This window comes from Oryctolagus cuniculus, chromosome 12 (genome assembly GCF_051225735.1).
Source record: "Oryctolagus cuniculus isolate XC-2025 breed Fujian yellow rabbit chromosome 12, ASM5122573v1, whole genome shotgun sequence".
In the NCBI taxonomy this organism is placed as follows: Eukaryota; Metazoa; Chordata; class Mammalia; order Lagomorpha; family Leporidae; genus Oryctolagus; species Oryctolagus cuniculus.
In genome coordinates, this window is record NC_142878.1 from 31,945,522 (window position 1) to 31,964,436 (window position 18,915).

The following is an 18,915-nucleotide window of genomic DNA, read 5'->3' on the forward strand; positions in this document are numbered from 1 at the left end:
ACCGACAGAATGGGAAAAAAATATTTGCAAACTATGCAACTGATAAAGGGTTGATAACCAGAATCTACAAAGAGATCAAGAAACTCCACAAAAACAAAACCAACAACCCACTTAAGAGATGGGCCAAGGACCTCAATAGACATTTTTCAAAAGAGGAAATCCAAATGGCCAACAGACACATGAAAAAATGTTCAAGATCACTAGCAATCAGGGAAATGCAAATCAAAACCACAATGAGGTTTCACCTCAACCCAGTTAGAATGGCTCACATACAGAAATCTACCAACAACAGATGCTGGCGAGGATGTGGGGAAAAAGAGACACTAACCCACTGTTGGTGGGAATGCAAACTGGACAAGCCACTATGGAAGTCAATCTGGAAATTCCTCAGAAACCTGAATATAACTCTACCGTTCGACCCAGCCATCCCACTCCTTGGAATTTACCCAAAGGAATTTTTTAAAGCCTTTCTTTTTTTTTTTTTTTTTTTTTTTTTTTTTTACAGGCAGAGTGGACAGTGAGAGAGAGAGACAGAGAGAGAAAGGTCTTCCTTTTGCCGTTGGTTCACCCTCCAATGGCCGCCGCTGCAGCCAGCGCACCGCGCTGATCCTGGCAGGAGCCAGGAGCCAGGTGCTTTTTCCTGGTCTCCCATGGGGTGCAGGGCCCAAGCACCTGGGCCATCCTCCACTGCACTCCCTGGCCATAGCAGAGAGCTGGCCTGGAAGAGGGGCAACCGGGACAGAATCCGGCGCCCCAACCGGGACTAGAACCCGGTGTGCCGGCGCCGCAAGGCGGAGGATTAGCCTATTGAGCCATGGCGCCGGCCCAAAGGAATTTAAATTGGCAAACAAAAAAGCGGTCTGCACCCTAATGTTTATTGCAGCACAATTCACAATAGCCAACACCTGGAACCAACCTAAATGCCCATCAATGGTAGACTGGATAAAGAAATTATGGGATATGTATTCTTTAGAATACTATACCGCAGTAAGAAACAACGAAATCCAGTCATTTGCAACAAAATGGAGGAATCTGGAACACATCATGCTGAGTGAAATAAGCCAGTCCCAAAGGGACAAATACCATATGTTCTCCCTGATCGGTGACAACTGACTGAACACAAAAAAGGAAACCTGTTGAAGTGAAATGGACACTATGAGAAACGGTGACTTGATCAGCATAGCCCTGACTGTTAATGAACAACTTAATACATTATCCCTCTTAGTAGTTTTTTTGTCTGTTCTACTTAATATGACTGGTTTAATTCTGTAATTAATACACAGTTATTCTTAAGTGTTGAAATTTAACTGAAATGTGATCCCTGTTAAACATAAGAGTGGGAATAAGAGAGGGAAGAGATGTACAATTTGGGACATGCTCAAGCTGACTTGCCCCAAATGGTAGAGTTAGAAACATACCAGGGGACTCCAATTTAATCCCATCAAGGTAGCATGTACAAATGCCATCTCACTATTCCAAGTGATCAATTTCAGTTCACAATTGATCATAATGAAAGGACTAAGAGTCAAAGGGAGCACATAAACAACTCTAGTACCTGATAATACTAACCAATAAAATAAATAAAGGGGAGAGTGATCCAACATTGGAAGCAATATACTCAGCAGACTCATAGAATGGTGGATGTCCTAAACAGCACTCTGGCCTCAGAATCAGCCCTAAAGGCATTCCGATCTGGCTGAAAAGCCCATGAGAGTATTTCAGGCATGGAAAGCCAAGACACTCCGGCAAAAAACAAACAAACAAACAAACAAACAAAAAACCCCTAAATGAAAGATCTCTGTGAGTGAGATCCCAGTGGAAAAAACAGGTCTTCAAAGAAGGAGGTACCTTTCTCTGAAGGGAGGAGAGAACCTCCACTTTGACTATGACCTTGTCTAAACAAGATAAGAGTCGGAGAACTCAAGGGGCTTCCATAGCCTTGGAAACTCATGACTGGAGCATAGGTTGATTACTGATGCCATAAACAGGAGTGTCAATTTGTAAAGTCAACAACAGGAGTCACTGTGCACTTACTCCTCATGTAGGATCTCTGTCTTAATGTGCTGTACATTGAGATTTAATGCTATAACGAGTATTCAAACAGTATATTTCACTTTGTGTTTCTGTGTGGGTACAAACTGTTGAAATCTTTACTTAATGTATACTAAACTGATCTTCTGTAAAAAAAAAAAAAAAGAAAAAAGAAAAAGAAGAAATTATCAATTCCCAACTTGACTCTCACTGGGATTAAACATGACAATAGGTCTGATCTGATTTCATCATCATTTAAAACATGCATTAAGTAATGCAACTTCTGGTATTTTTTTTCAAATGGAAACAAAGTGTCATTTGTATGGGTAACCTATTAGGAATCCAAGTAAACCTCCATGTATTAGCTGTAGAGAACATATATGGTCAGCATTTTTCTTCATATTGGGATATAGTCCAAGGAAGATACAAAGTGAAATTCAAAATGACTACATGTACGGAAGTACAAATATTTTACTTTCAAAATATAAAGCTTTAGAAACAGAGTCATTTTTAAATGAATTTGATGTTTCTTAAAGTGAGATGAGAAAAAAATCTGTTTGGCCTTAGAATAGTGGTCACAATTGATCACAAACACATTACAAATAAAATCTTTGGATGTGTTAACCACAGATATCATTAGTGCAGCATTTTAATTTAAAATGATCATTCAATTTTCTATATGTAAATGTATGTATTTTTAAATGAGCCATGGTCATGAATTCATTCCTCTCTCAATAAAAGTTCATCAGTATTCATAGAAATTGATGAAAACAAATCTTTAATGTTTTGTATCTCCAGTGCATTTGTTGACCTATGTGTGGGACATTTGCACAAGAAATTATATCTAGTTTCTTATCTATGAGATGAAAATAATATTAAATATACTATATAGTTTGTAAGATTATTATATCCTTGAAATTATATAATAATGTTTCACACAATTAAATGTGCAATTTGTGGATGAAATTACTTTGAGCCATATGAATACAAGCACAGAGATGCTGCCATAAAATATCCTTAGATAGTAAGGGTGCATAATCTGATAATTTTTCCCCCACTGAACACCATATCATGTAGTTTCTTTCTTGCTCTATAATTTGCAACCTGTGAGCATCATGATGTACCCTGAAATATACAGGTTTTCTACCACGCTATGAATTTCTAAGATAAACCATCCCTACATTAATAAATTAGATACCAAAGCTTTATTTTTAAATGTGGCTTATTGAGCTGGGCATTTGGTGTACCAGGTAAGACGCTGGCTCCAATTTTGATCCAGCTTCCTGCTAATGTGCACCTTGGGAGGCAAGGGGTAATGGCAGGTACTTGGGTCTCTGCCAACCATATGCCAGGCTGAGATAGAGTTCCGGGCTCCTAGCTTCAACCTGGCCTACGCCCGGACCCAGGTCCTCTCTCTGTTGCTCTGGACTTTGGATAAATAAATAAATAATGCAGCTTGTTATAAATTTTAAAATATCCTATAAATCCTTAAGGCAGGTATTATGTGCATTTTACTGATATAGAAGTGTTGCTAAGTTACATAATACAAATCTGATTAATAGCAAGCTTAAAAAACAACTTGAATTCTATAATCCCATTTCAACCTTTTTCTTGAGCACTTAGAGCATATGCTTAAGTTTTAGATCTTTATTATGCTTGAGAAAAGACAAGCCCTGTCAATGAAAACCACTTGTAATTGCATATCACTTACTGTTTACTTAAGCAGAAGCATCAGTTCCCCTGTGGAAAAAATTAACATTCATAAGATGCATTAAAGATCTTGTTGGTTTATTAAATCCCTGGAAAATGTAAGCTGACTTTCTAACTATTTCTATGCATACATTAAGTATTCAGACAGTTATAAATATACGTTCTATTAATTTGCATAGTGCATGTTTATTTTTATTATATTATAGATTTTTCTAGATACTTTAATTTCTCTTACATAATTAAATATAAACATCAAATTATTTTCTACTATAACAAATCAACTCTTTGGATCAATTTTTGATGATATATCAAGTCCTTTCATGATTTAATTTTTATATAACAAAGCTTTAAAAAATTAAACTCTGCTTGAAATTAATTATTTTCAGCCTCACTGTCACTGCATATTAAATATTGAACATGAATAAAGAATTATTAAATATTATTTTTAGGATTTTACTAGATGCAAGATGGAATAATTATATTCAGCTTCGAAATTCAATTATAAAACTTGACACCTGTGACAAAATTAGTTGCAAAAGGTGTACCTACTTTGGTGATTTCTATTAGTGCTTAAACTGTGTATTTATTGTTTTATAAGAGTCAGTCTGGTGCCATGTGTTAAATTATACAATGGAAATTATTAAATAAAATGCATAATCGACCTTAAGTTTTTAAATGTATTTTGTCTTTTGAAAGGTAAAAAGAGTGAGTGAGTGACTGAGAGAGAATCTCCCATCCACTGATTTACTTCCCAAGTGCCAGGTGGAAGTCAAGGTCTGGAAACTCAATCCGAGTCTCCCGTGTAGGTGGCATGGACCTAACTACTTGAGACATCATGTCCTCTTTCCCAGCATGTACCTTAGCAGGAAACTGGAATCAGACCAAAGCTGAAAATAGGGCCATGCACTCTCATTCGAGACACAAGCATCCCAAGTGGCACTTAACTGCTATACCAAATGCCTACCCATGCCCCCTGCCTCTGTCCCTATAAATGTACTTTTGAGGCTGATTTTCTAACCACTACTGACTGAGTCTAATTGAATAAAAATTTAATAAAAATATACAATTTGAATTGAGGTGGTAGAGTTACACATAAAATGTTTTTAAAATGAAACTAGGAAAATAATTTGTTTACTGTCCTTTGAACATGGCATAAATACCCTATTAAGACATTTTTTTTTGAACGGCCAAATTACAGAAGGAAAGGTAAGGATACATACACACACATATCGATAAATCTATCTTCTGTCTTTCATTCACTTCCATTCACTCTCTAATTCCATCTGGGTCTGCCATATGGTTGGCAGGGGTTCAAGTACTTGGGTCATGTTCTGCTTTCCCAGGCTCATTATCAGGAAGCTAGATCTGAAGTAGAGTAGTAGGGACCCACTGTGCCACAATGCCAACATCCATTTTAATACATTTTAAAGAGTTATTAGTAATTGATATATGAATTGGGTACCTGGAATATATGGAAAGGGAAGGTTGGGGGTCAGTCTATCAAAATAAAATTTAAAGAAAATTAGATGTCCTGAAATGAACACTATATTTTCATATATATATATATATATATACATATATATATATATATATGCGCTTCAGTTTGGATAGATGTAGGTTATTTGTAAAATGCCATTTATATGACTGACAATATTTAATTATGATGGCCTATGTTAGTATGAGATGTAGCATTTTTACATTTATGATTTTTTTAAAGATTTATTTATTTATTTGAAAGGCAGAGTTATAAAAAGGCAGAGCAGAGAGACATGTCTACCATCTGCTGTTTCACCTCCCAGATGGTCGCAATGGCTGGATCTGTGCCAATCTGAAGCCAGGAGCCAGGAGCTTCTTCCAACTCTCCCATGCTGGTGCAGGGGCCCAAGGACTTGAGCCATCTTCTACTGCTTTCCCAGGCCATAGCAGAGAGCTGGATCGGAAATGGGGCAGGTGGGACTCAAACTGGTACCCATATGGGATGCTAGCACTGCAGGTGGCGGCTTTACCTGCTATGCCACAGTGCCGGCCCCAGTGTTTATTTATTTTTATGGCAACATATCCTGTTCTCTATCCTTCTGTAGCCTAAATTCAAAGAGTTAGCCTATTTGTATTCCATAATTTATTGAATAAAGTGATCTTTGTTAGCTTATTTATTATCTAGTACTTGTAGCCATAAGAGTTGTAAAAATGTTTTCTGGCTTTATTGTTGACAGCATAACTATATACATGATTCTTATTAAAGTAATAATTCCTGAGATAAATGAGGAAAAACTCGTTAGAGCATGATTGGCCTGTTTTCACACTTTAGTTTCAGGAAATATGAATACCAATGAAAATTTCCTTTTAGGCCAGCACTGTGGCTCAATAGGCTAATCCTCTGCCTGCGGCGCTGGCACACCGGGTTCTAGTCCCGGTCAGGGCGCCAGATTCTGTCCCGGTTGCCCCTCTTCCAGTCCAGCTCTTTGCTGTGGCCCGGGAGTGCAGTGGAGGATGGCCCAGGTCCTTGGACCCTGCACCTGCACGGGAGACCAGGAGAGGCACCTGGCTCCTGCCATCGGATCAGCGCGGTGCGCTGGCTGCAGCGCGCTGGCCCACGGTGGCTATTGGGGGGTGAACCAACAGAAAAGGAAGACCTTTCTCTCTGTCTCTCTCACTGTCCACTCTGCCTGTAAAAAAAAAAAAGAAAAAAAAAAGAAAATTTCCTTTTAGACATTAGGATTCTCCTTTAGTAAATAAAAATGAGAAGTTTTAGATGCAATGCTTTCAATTAATATATACAGATGTCATATGAGTATGTATCATAATATGTATGTATATTATGTATATACATGAAAATATATAACCTTTTAGAATGCAATTTTATAAAACCTCCGTGGTTTATCCTAGTCCTAGTGTATTTTTGTTTATAAACCAAAAATAGAAATACACAGCATGAAGCATAGTCTATTATATTTCCTTAGTAATAATATCTAGGCTCATTTGTAGGGTAGTATATAGAAGTTTGTGAATAGCATAGCAAATATATAACAAAATTATTGATCTATATGATATGAATTCAGCTCTGTTCTCAGGATATAAGACAAGGCAAATTAGCTGAGAAAGATCGTCATTCAGGGACCAGCATGGGTGGGTTAAGCAACTGCCTATGAGGCCAGCATCTTATTTGAGCACCAGTTCAATTCTTGGCTGCTCCACTTCTTATCCAGCTCCCTGTGAATATGCCTGAAAAAACAGTGGAAAATGTCCCAAGTACTTGATCCTCTGCCACCTATGTGGGAAACCTTGATGGGATCCCAGGCTTCTGGCTTTGGCCTTCACCAGTCCCAGCTGTTGCAGTCATTGGATGAATGAAAGAGCAAAATGAAGATTCTCTCTCTCTCTCTAACTCTCTCCCTTTCTTTCTATAACTCTCCCTTTCAAATAAATCAATCACTTAAAAATATGAAAAGATAGTCATCCAACAACTGTAAAAGAGCAATTTAAATGGTATAGATATGGTTTAGGTGTTAACAATAATAAAAGACCCTTCCCACTCCTGTCTATAGACAGGGAAAAGAAGAGAGGTAGAAGGTAACTTCACGTATACTGTTGGGCTAATATCAATGATCCCCTCATTAAATATTATGGCATTAGATCTTTCCATAAGCTTTTAGGCTTCATGTTCTGATAATATAGCATCAAAAATGTAAAATTATTTTTAATAACTATATAGGTAAGGCACCAGTGTTTTCTTTTTACTAATATTTAGATTGTAACTAGACATTTAAAAAAAAACTTCTGGGACTAACATTGTCCTTCAGGGGATTAAGCTGCTGCCTGCACACCTAGTATCCCTTATCAGAGTGCCAGTTCTAGTCCTGATTGCTGCACTTTTGATCCAGCTTTGGTTATGTGCCTGGGAAAGCAGCAAAGGATGGCCCCAGGGCTTGGTCTCATGTTGCACAGGTGGCTTCAACCTGGATCATCCCCAATTGTTGCCACAGTTTGGGGTGTGAACCAGTGGATAGAAGTGCTTGCTCGTTCCCTCACTTTCTCCCTCCTTCCCCGTTCCCTCTATCTCACTCTCACTGTCCCCTTCAAATAAATCTTAAACCAAACCAAAACAAAAAACCAAACCTTCAGAGACAAAACACATGGTTTCAGACTCTTAATGGGATTTAAAGATATTGTACAGATACAAGTTGAATTCCCAGAAGGGTAGTACATAGGTCACCCAAAAAGTTGTCCCAGGAAAAGGTAGCCAAAGTGCTCATAGTATTGAACTATTACACATTTAATATTACAAAAGGTTATTTTTCTGAAGAGCTGAGAAATCACCATATTGAATAAAGATCCAATTAGAGCAAACTTTGTTACCAAAATAAAAGTAACACAAAATAAAAATTCACATTCTGCCTCAAACTAGTGAATCTTTTTAAGGACAGGAAGCAGTAAGAAGTACTGAAGTTTGGACCCATGACAGCTAGTAATCAACATATGTAGCAGCCTCACTGGGGCTCCACTTAATCTTATTCCTTTGATACTGAGCTACGTTTTAGAACTGACACCAGCTGCTGTTTCAGAAACATGCATTCAAACAACGTTTTTGCCTTGAGCTTAGTTTCTTGCACATGTTAAGTGTTGCCAGAGCAGATTGAAAATCTTCCTGTAAAATCAGGCCACAGTAGCGCACAAGAAATGGTAAACTTGTGTTGGTGGTTGGTACATTAAAGTTTATTTATCACCAGAATACATTCTTAATAATAATCACAGACTTAGATTGAAATGCTCAAACTATAATTTGGTGGCTTATGTATTTTATTGGAGAGCAGAAAGAAATCAATGATAAACCCCTCTTGAAGAAGATTCTGGCTCCTGACTTCAGCCTGGCCCAGCCCTGGTTGTTGCAGCCATTTGGGGAGTGAACTAGCAGATGGTCTCTCTCCTCTGTCTCTCCCTCTCTCTCTAACTATGCCTCTCAAATAAATAAATAACTCTTTAAAAAAAGTTTATGGATAAAAGCATTAAGACTGATTTTAGAATACTTAAAATAACTTCTGATTGAATTTACCTAATCAGTGACATCAGTATTCATCATAATTCGCAACACTTCCTGTTTTTTTCAATATAGGAGTTACACATATTACACAGTTTCAAAGTAGATGGTTTCTACTTTTCTTTTCTGGGGACTTATTTTTGGATATAATTTTTAAAATGAAGAGACCAGGTTCATGCTCTCTTTGAAGTTTTCTTTCTCCAGAATTCATTCATACTAACTTGAACTTTGACCCTCTACAAACATCTGTCTTTCTTCTCTCATTGTCAGCCTCTTGGCAAAAATTTAATATCTATTTCTATCAATTTGACTTTTTTAGATGCTATATGTAAGTAAGATCATGAAGTATTTCTTTCTACACTTACCTTCTTTCATTTAATATAAGGTTACCCCAGGTTCATCCATATTGTCACAAATGACAAAATTTCCTACTTTTCAAGGCACAATGGTATTCCTGCTTATGTATTTACAGGCACTTAGGCTGATTCTATCTGGAGCTGTGGAATTTGGTGTGTTAGTATTGTGTTGAGGATATTTACATTTATATTCATCAGGGATTTTGGCCTGTGATTTTCTTTTTTGTAGTGTTCTTGTCTGTCTTTATTATTGCAGTAATGCCAGCTGTATAAAATGAGTTTTGATGTTTTACCCTCTCTTCAATACTTTGGAAGATTTAAAAGTCTAGGAATTAATCTTTAAATGTTTGGTGGAAATGAGAAGTAGACATCAAATCCCACACATTTTAAAAATGCTTATCATTTTTATATTTTTGAAGTTAAAGACACACACGCACACACACAGTGGGACTGGGGAGCGAGATCTTCCATCTGCTGCTTCACTCTCCAAATACCTGAAATACCCAAGTCTGGGCCATGATGAAGCCAGGAGCTAGGTTTCCATTCGGGTCTCTCATGTGGGTAACAGGGATCCAAGTACTTGAGTCACCTGCTGCCTCCCAGAACATGTTTGCAGAAAGATGGATTGGAAATACAGGAGCTGAAACTATAACCATCACTTTCATTTAGAATCCAGGCATCCCAAAGAGTGCAAGCAGTGGCTTAACCCACTGCACCATAATGTGTGCTCTCCCAAGATTTTTTTTTTTCTTGATGGGAGATTTTGAATACAAATTCAGTGTCTTCTTGTTTTTGATCTGTTGAGATTTTCTATTTATTCATTTATTCTCAATTATTCCAGAGTATAATGTTGGATTATAATTATTTTTCATAGTCTCATCATGCTTTTTTTTTTCTATAGTATGTGTTGTAATGTCTCTTCTCACTTGCAATCTTATTTATTTGAATCATCTCTCTCATTTTCTTAAATAAAGGTTTTTTTTCTTCTTAACTTTGTTGATATTCTCTTTTATTTATTTCTGATTTTGCTTTATTTTTTCCTTCCCTGTATTAACTTTGTACTTTTGTTTATCTGGTTCCTTGAGTTGTAAAATTAGTTTACTTTTATAGATTTTTTTTCCTTTTTTTTTCATGGAGATATTTATTACTAAAATATTCCTTCTTAGTACTGCTTTCACTGCATCCCATAAATGTTGGTACTCCGTGTTTCAATTTGCATTTGTCTTAAGATATTTGTTGATTTTTTTCTTCTTGGCCCTCTGCTTATGAATAGTTTTTAAATTTTGACACATATATGGCTTTTCCAGTATTCTTTCTGCTATTTTGTTTCATAATATGTTAAGAACAGATGCTTACTATGATTTCAGTTCTCAAATTTCTGAAGTTTTGATTGTGCTCTATCATATGACCTATCCTGGGACATGTCTGATGTATGCTTGATTATAACATGCACAACACTGGCATTGGATGGAGTGTTCTCTGTGAGTTAAGTCCATTTGGTGTAAAGTATACTTCAAGTCCACTGTTTTGATTTTCTGTCAGAATGTTTGGCCCATTGTAGAAAGCACTGAGGTCTCTTAATATTATTCTTGCATATTTCTCCCTTCTGATCAGTGACTATTGTTTCAAATATTTAGGCACACTGAAATTGAGTCTCTATATGCGAAGTCTTAAAATGTTCATGTATGATGTGTATTATGAAAAAACTATTTAAAAATTTTTGCACCAAAATAATCTTTTAATTTTATTTTTCTATGAACTTTTCAAAGTCACTTTATATATTTACAATTGTTATGTCTTCTTGATTAACTGACCTATTTATCATCATATAATGGCCTTCCTTGCCTCTATTATAGCCTTAGATCTAAAATCCTTTCTGTCTGATCTAACTATACCTATCCCTACTGCCTTTTGGTTACTATTTGCTTAACTTTTCTTCCCTTCACTTTCAGTTTATGCTTCATTAAGTAGGAAGTGATTCTCCTGTAGAGATTATTTAATTAGGTCTTATTTTATTTACCCAATCAGTACTCTGCAGGACGGTTACCACAGTGGCCCAGCACCAATCCCGTTTTCTCCTCTACTTTTCTTTCATATAGCTACTAAAAATACAACTTGCTGGAAATGCAACATCTCGTGATAAGGAATAACTGGCTAGGAGAATCTGGGCTCTGTTTCTGGCTCTCATAGAGCAAGGTAAGCTGAAGCACTTATCTGCGTTCTCCATGTTTCCCTGGGGTATAAATCTCAGAAATGACTGCTTTTCAGGGCCTGACAGTTGCTGTGCAAGCATGGTCACATGTGGGACTTCATGAATGAATTTTGGGGTGACGTAATTCCTTTCATAAAAGTATCTGAACCTTTTAAATGAGTGAAATCTGAATGAGTCAAGGGAATAAAAGAGGGATCACCATTAAGGATTTAAAAAAACATAAATGGGTTATGAAAAGCAATGAACAATGATATATTTCCCAAAGTCAAATGGGCAGATCTAATATATAGGGGGGATAAAAACTAGCATAATACAAAGTTTACTAAAAAGGGGAGACCAAATGTTAGATTCTTAAAAATTCAAATAATATTTAGAGTCTGCCTTTTCTCGTCTCCTTCCCATCACACTGTCCTCTTTCAGCTGTGTATATGTTACTACTATTAAAATTCAGTGAATTAAAAAGCAATGATCTTTTTAGGATGTTTAAATAATATGAGTATATTGGCATAAATGTTAAAAGACAAAAACAAAACAAAAACCGAAAAAACCAGGAACAGAGTAGCTGGTAGACTCCAAATACAAATAAAAAAGGAAATGGAAAGACTAATTTCATGGCATGCTTATATTATATTGTACGTCTTTAAAATGTCCAAATATTACATGTTATTCTAAGTTAAAAAGTAAACTTAAGAGGACTGGCATTGTGGCACAGCTAGTTAATCACCACCTGTGATACTTCCAAACCATATTATAGTTCCTGTTCAAGTCCTAGATGCTCCATTTTCAATCTGACCCAAAAGCATAGACATCCATCACCCACAGGAAAAACCAGGATGGAATTTCAGGCTCCTGGCTTTAGCTTGGCCTAGTCCTAGCTGTTGCCAGCATTTATGAAGTGAACCAGTTGATGAGCGATCCATTTCTTTATCTTGCTGTCTTTCTTTCTGTCTCTCTGTATTTCAAATAAATCTTTTAAAATTTATATATATATTTGAAAATTAGAGTTATGCATAGAGAAAAGGAGAGCCAGGGAGAGGGAGAGGGAGAGGGAGAGGGAGAGGGAGAGGGAGAGGGAGAGGGAGAGGGAGAGGTCTTCACTCTCCAATTTGCCTTCAGAGATGCGCCAATCCAGAGCTAGGAGCTTCCTCCAGTCTCCAATGCAGGCGCAGGGGCCCAAGGACATGGGCCATCTTCTGCTTTCCCAGGCCATAGCCGAGAGCTGGATTGGAAATGGAGCAGCCGTGACTCGAACCAGCACAACCAACACTCATATGGGATGCTGGCAATGCAAACTGCAGCTTTACCCATTATGCCACAGGGCCAAGGACAAATATATTTTAAAAACTATGTAATAATTTTAATTGACAGGATATATATATATATACACACATATATATATCTAAATATTTTAATTCTGATATCAAATTTAAAATGTGGGAAAACAGTGTAGTTTTTGTGTATAACAATGTTGGCCTAAAATACACTACTATACATGAAATGTTCTCTGTGATTTTATTGAAGAAATGCTCTTTAAAGGTATAATTAAGGTTAAATAAGATCAAAGGGTAGGGTTGTAATTTTGTAGAACTGGTGACCTTAGTGGAAGAGAAACTGGTATCAGAGTTTACAATCCATATGCACACCAATCCATGTGGGCACACAGCACTCAAGAGCTGCTGACACACCAAGAGAAAAACCCTCAGAATGAGAGTTTTCTTGCTAGCAACTTGATCTGATCCAGCCAACAAGACCATGAAAAATAAATTTGTGATTTTAAGCTGGCATTGTGTCATATTTTGCCCTAGCAGATTTAGTAGACAAAGACAGATATTCAGGCCATGATTCAATGAAGCAAATTATTGAGTTAATATTTTGTTTTTCTCATTTCCTCAATCAAAATTTAAAATCTTAGGGAAGTTATTATCATACTAATTTTGTACATCTCTCAGAGGGATGTTGACAAAAACTGAACAATTAATAACCCTGGTATCTTGATATTGTAGGGATTTTAAATGCTAAAAGACTGGCATATTTATCTGAAAATTTTTAAAATTTTGTCACTCCTGAGTTAAAATGTTAGGCACGCCAGCGCTGTGGCGCAGCGGGTTAATATATTGGCCTAAAGTGCTGGCATCCCACGTTGGGCGCCAGTTCTACCCTGGATGCTCCACTTCCAATCCAGCTTTCTGTTCTGGCCTGGGAAAGCAGTGGAAGATGGCCCGAGTGCTTGGGCCCCTGCACCCATGTGGGAGACCCAGAAGCTCTTGGCTTCAGATAGGCACAGCTCTGGCTGTTGCGGCCATCTGGGGAGTAAACCAGCGGATGGAGGACCTCTCTCTGTCTCTACCTCTCTCTGGGGCTCTGTCTTTCAAATAAATAAAATAAATATTTTCAAAAAATGTTCGGCAGATGACTTGGTTAATATCTCAACAGGACCAGACCCCTAAACCACCTCATCCCACCCCTTACCCTTGGTGTGACACTTGGTCTCACCTTCCCTCCCCACTCTGTTGAGAGCTGGCGCTGCAGTCGGGAGGATTGCAAGGACATTTACTGAAGGAGGAGGATGGACAACATACTGTTAAACTCCCAGCCCCATTGGCAGTGACCTCAGCGGTACAGAGTCTCCCTGTTCAGAATTACTGGGATAGGGCAGGGATACAGAATGGGGTGGGCAACAGTCCTATTAGGGATTAACTGAGACCATGGCTGCCCTGTCCACTTCTAAGAGCCATGTTGTGAAGTTGGTTGTTCTAATTTATTTTAAGCTAGGTAAAGCTGAGGGATTATGGCCATGATGCCCCTCAGCCTCCATGAGGAGGGAATAAGGGGGAGTGCTTTTTTTTTTACATTGAGTTTTTTTTTTTTTAATCTGTTTTTTCTTTTTCCTTTCACACCATTTGGGGCCCTGGGAGTTTCAGTCATCTCCCGATTTGGTCCCCTGGACTTTCTTTTTTGATTCTAACTTGTAAATAAAGAAAATATTATTCAAAAATAGTAAAAGTAAGTATTCTTAATTTATCAGGTTTTCTGGTTTTTATGAATAAATTAAAAAATGTTGAATACTGATTTTAAAAAATATCTTGTAGTATATATCAGTGTAGAATTATGGAAGGAAACCAAGATGAAATACCTATATTTAAATAATTCAAGATGGAAATTTTGTTAGTGAATAGAAGAAAGGTTTTAAAATGACTTATTTTATTATTTTTGAAGAAAATTTTTGTAGTTATTCAGTGTACTGAAAAATGATTCAAAAGAGATTGCCTTTGTATCTCAGAAAATTAATTATTTTCAATTAATAACCTTCAGCCTATCAACATAAAATATCTATTTTTGTCATCTGAATACAGATAGAATTTGGATGCATGAATAAAAATATCAGATTTAGAAGAAATTAAATTAATTTTCTATGGGTAAAATGATGACAGGATTTCTGTAAGTTAGCACAGCATGATAACAAATCTGCAGATTTGAGCACACAAGACCCTTTTTTTTTTGCCACACTGAAAATTGGTGCTGGAAAACATAAAGAAACTGATTTTAATTCAGCAATACAACTAAATGCTAATTATAAAAAATGTACTTTAAGTTACAAGAGAAAGCATTTTTCACAAACCTTATGAAATGAACTGTAAGACAATACTCAATTAATTAAGACACCAAGATAAGTCTTTTCTTCTTAAATTCTATTATCCCATTTTAGTCACTGAGTAGATAAAAGCATGAAGTTAAATTTCATCTGCTGCATCTTTATTTTTGCCTTTGTAGAATATGCAATCCTTTCTTTTCATACCAATTGTTGATATTTTGAGAGTGTTACCCTTTTTTAGTATGAAACATCACAGCCGAAAAAAATAGAAGAATGTTTAGATTGATACATTATGGAACAATGACATAAGTCATATATGTGTTTTTTTTTTAAAGATTTATTTATTTTATTTGAAAGGCAGAGTTACAGAGAGGCAGAGGCAGATGCAGAGAGAGAGAGATCTTACATTGACTGGTTCACTCCCCAAATGGTTGCCGTCTCCAGAGTTGGGCTGACCCAAAGCCAGGAGCCAGGAAGTTCTTCTAGGTCTCCCACACGGGTGCAGTGGCCCAAGCACCTGGGCCATCTTCCACTGCTTCCCCAGGCCATAGCAAAGATCTGGATCAGAAGTGGAATAGCCGGGTCTTGATCCAGTGGCCATTTGAGATGTTGGCACCACATGCAGCAGCTTTACCCGCCATGCCACAGCACTGGCTACTATGTGTGAGTTTTCAATGGTATAAGCATAGATATAATGAAAAAGAAAATAAAAAACAATTAGGTGTGTGTATATTTTTTCACTATAGTTCATTGAATGTTTAATCATGTTATAAAGAATAACATCTGTGAGTAGTTTAAAGAAATAACTGGACAAAAAGAGTAATAGTCTGAAAAGTTTTGCACATTCATTTTTTAATTTCCATTAACCTTGCATTTAACACATCAAATTCTAACTCTCAATTTCCCCATTATATCTGTTTCTTAATAGGTTAATAAAATTGTATACATATGCAAACAATATTAAAGATGTTAGTTCAGTTTAGTATACCAGTTTTTTGATTTTTTTTTTGTTGGCATTTCCAAAATTTTAGCCATATTAAGTAGATCCTAGGTGAAAAATTTCTTCTGGATATTAGTTTTTAATGGCTTCTTTCTATAAAATGAGTATATGGTGAAAGTATACACAAAAGCAACAGATGAAGCATCTCACCGCTGGGCTCTATTAAACATATGCATTTCTAATTCATACATGGTCTTTGAATCTTAAACATGAATCTTTCTCAGCCTGTTGCAATAGAAATGGAGAGTAGAGTCATGATACTTTTGTTTTCTCAGGAGGAGGTCAGTTGGTAGTAAAAACCCATGCAGTTTTCAATGATTTATTTAGGACAAAAATCTATGAAGAAACTTTAAATTAATATTACATCCACTTAGAAAAACTTTTAGAAAAAGAAATTAGATTGAAAATCATATTGCTACTTTATCAGACTGCAGGCAAGAACAAAAGATCCCTAGGGGATTATGAATTTGGGAACATCCTACCTTTAGCTTTCAACTTGAAATGTTAAGAACACGAATGGGAATAAGTCTGAAATGAATGCTCAAAGAATATGAATTTGCATATTTAAGGTAAAACAGAAGAGATAAGAGATGCAGTATCTTATTATCTCAAGAATGAAAAGCATTTGAGATAAAATGTTTGGGAATTGACATTATAATCCTTCACTAAAAATTAAAATGTTAATGGAATTTTATATACTAAAATATAAAAATATTGGCAGTATTCTGAAGGTGGGGAAGGGTAGCAAATTTCATATCAAAGATAATGAAAGGGGCTCTTTTAACAGAATGAGCTCTGCTTCTGGGCTCTGCATCTGCACAGCTATTCATCCTTCTGCATCAAAATGGGTGAGGGGACCAGGTTCAATGTCAGAAAGTGCCTGCCTGAGGTTTCTTGGTGAGAATCAACAAAAGTACCCTTAAGTGTGTGCGCGTTCCTCACTCTGTCATAAGGAAAGTAGGAGGAACATGCTTAAATAAACGTTCAAGGTGGAGGCGAATGACAGCATGCATTTGCAGAGCTATTTTAACAAAATGGTTTCTTGACGTTCTCTCTTCTACTTACCTTTTCACCCACACTATGCCACCCCCTCCAGGACAGTTTTTTTCTTTATTTTAACTCATTTTTATATAAATTGTATTGGAGAGCTTTCATAAGAAACTGAAAATGTTTTGTTCTTCAAACCCCTTTCTGGTGAGGTGCTAAGGCCTGCAGGCCACATTACTAGGACAGATTATCCACGGAAAACTCAGACTTTTTCATCGACACCAAGCAATTATGGAATAACTAACACAGAAATTCCTCCCTATCTGATGCTCCATTATTCTTATATTTTACCTGGTCAACAATATCCATTGTTTGTAGATCTAACTCTTCACTCATTATTCAAGAACACTCTTACCCATTAGATTCCTGTGACTATGACTAGCATGCTATGCCTTGTCTTTGAATTTGAATTTTTTTTTTTTTGCCATTGCTATTAACACTTGCCTTTTTTCTTCTGTCATTTTCACTTGAGAAAGCTAAACTAAATCACACACTATGTAAATTCTGCCTTCTCTTCTGAACTGAAGCAACTGAACGCTGCTGTACAAAATCACCTAGCTGGCTGTAACAGTGCTGGTAACACCACCTATGTAACCCAAACCATGTACATTGTTTAGGCCCTAAACAAAGTCCAACTTTCTTAGCCAATGTGTTCCCCTGATGTCTGCAAAGTTGGAAGCACAGATGTAGGAAGACTAGCCAAATTGGGAGCCGTTAGCTACAACACAAAGATGCAGTAAAGAGAAGCAAACAAAATAAATGACTAAGGTTCCTGGGTTAATAGCTATATGACTTTTCAATTTTGATAGGTACTTTTAGATTATATTCCTCAAAGGATGACATTCTTTATATTTCCACTAATAACATGTGACAGCATTCATTTTCTCAACCCTTTCCTTTATTAGATGCTAAGAAATCTTTTCATGTTTTTCAGTCTGAAGGATACAAATAGTTTCTTATTCTTATTTTAATTTGCATTTTCCAGAATAATAAGGAGTTGAATTGCCTATTACTGTACCTTGCTCAACTTTCTATTAGGTCATTTTTCATTCTTTTGCAGTTTTTAGAATCACTTTGTGCATCAGGTAATTTTTTTCCTTTTATATGAATGAATATGTTGCATTTTCTGTTTGACACTTATCTTTTATGTTTATTATTTTATTACACATAAATTACTATGGTTTATGTAGCTGTATTTATATAAATTTTTCATATGACCTCTACATATCCTCTATTGCTTAAGAAATTTGCCCTACTACAAAAGGCTTTGCTGTTTCAAGGATGTATCATGAATTCCTACCTGAAAATACTTGTTTTCTTATGTAATTTAATTCTTTGTATTTTTTTCTGCTTGATCTCCCAAAAGAAACAGATGACATTCATCGATGATCATTGTTTTTCCATGAATTCACTGAATTGTTTTTAGGATCAGAGATTTCATTTTAACTAAAGAGTTTTTTTTTTTTTTTTTTTTTGCAGGATTTTATTTTATTACCTTGGAGGCTCATTTTAAATAAACTCTTTTTGAAGTAGTTTAGGCTTACAATAAAACCAAAGAGAAGATGCAGAGATTTCTCATATATTCCCTGCCCTGACACTTAGATTGCCTCTCCCATTGTCAACAAGACCCAACAGAGTGGTTCATTTATTAAAATTAAAATTAAGAAGCCTACACTGGCACATCAATATAACTCATATGGTTTATAGGAGGACTCACTCTTGGTATTTTATAGTCTAAAGGTTTTGAAAAACACAATTATTTCTAGTACCTCATAAAACAATTTCATTAGCCTAAAAGTTCTCTGTGCTTTAGCTATTTATCCTTCCCTCATCCAGAACCCTCACAGCTATGGAAGCCTTTTGAGTTTGCCAACTCCGATCCTATTTAGACAAGGTCAAATAGATATTTTTCAAAAGGGGAAATCCAAATGG

General features: G+C 36.3%; 1 long non-coding RNA gene across 2 annotated transcripts in view; it reads left to right on the forward strand.

Moving 5' to 3' along the window:
• LOC127483821 (uncharacterized) overlaps positions 1 to 18,915 on the forward strand; it is a 55,009-nt gene that overhangs the window by 11,680 nt on the left and 24,414 nt on the right. For both annotated transcript variants that reach the window (XR_016217357.1, XR_016217356.1), the window contains exon 3: positions 11,232 to 11,328. This is a non-coding gene — a long non-coding RNA (uncharacterized LOC127483821). The remainder of the gene's footprint in view (positions 1 to 11,231; positions 11,329 to 18,915) is intronic.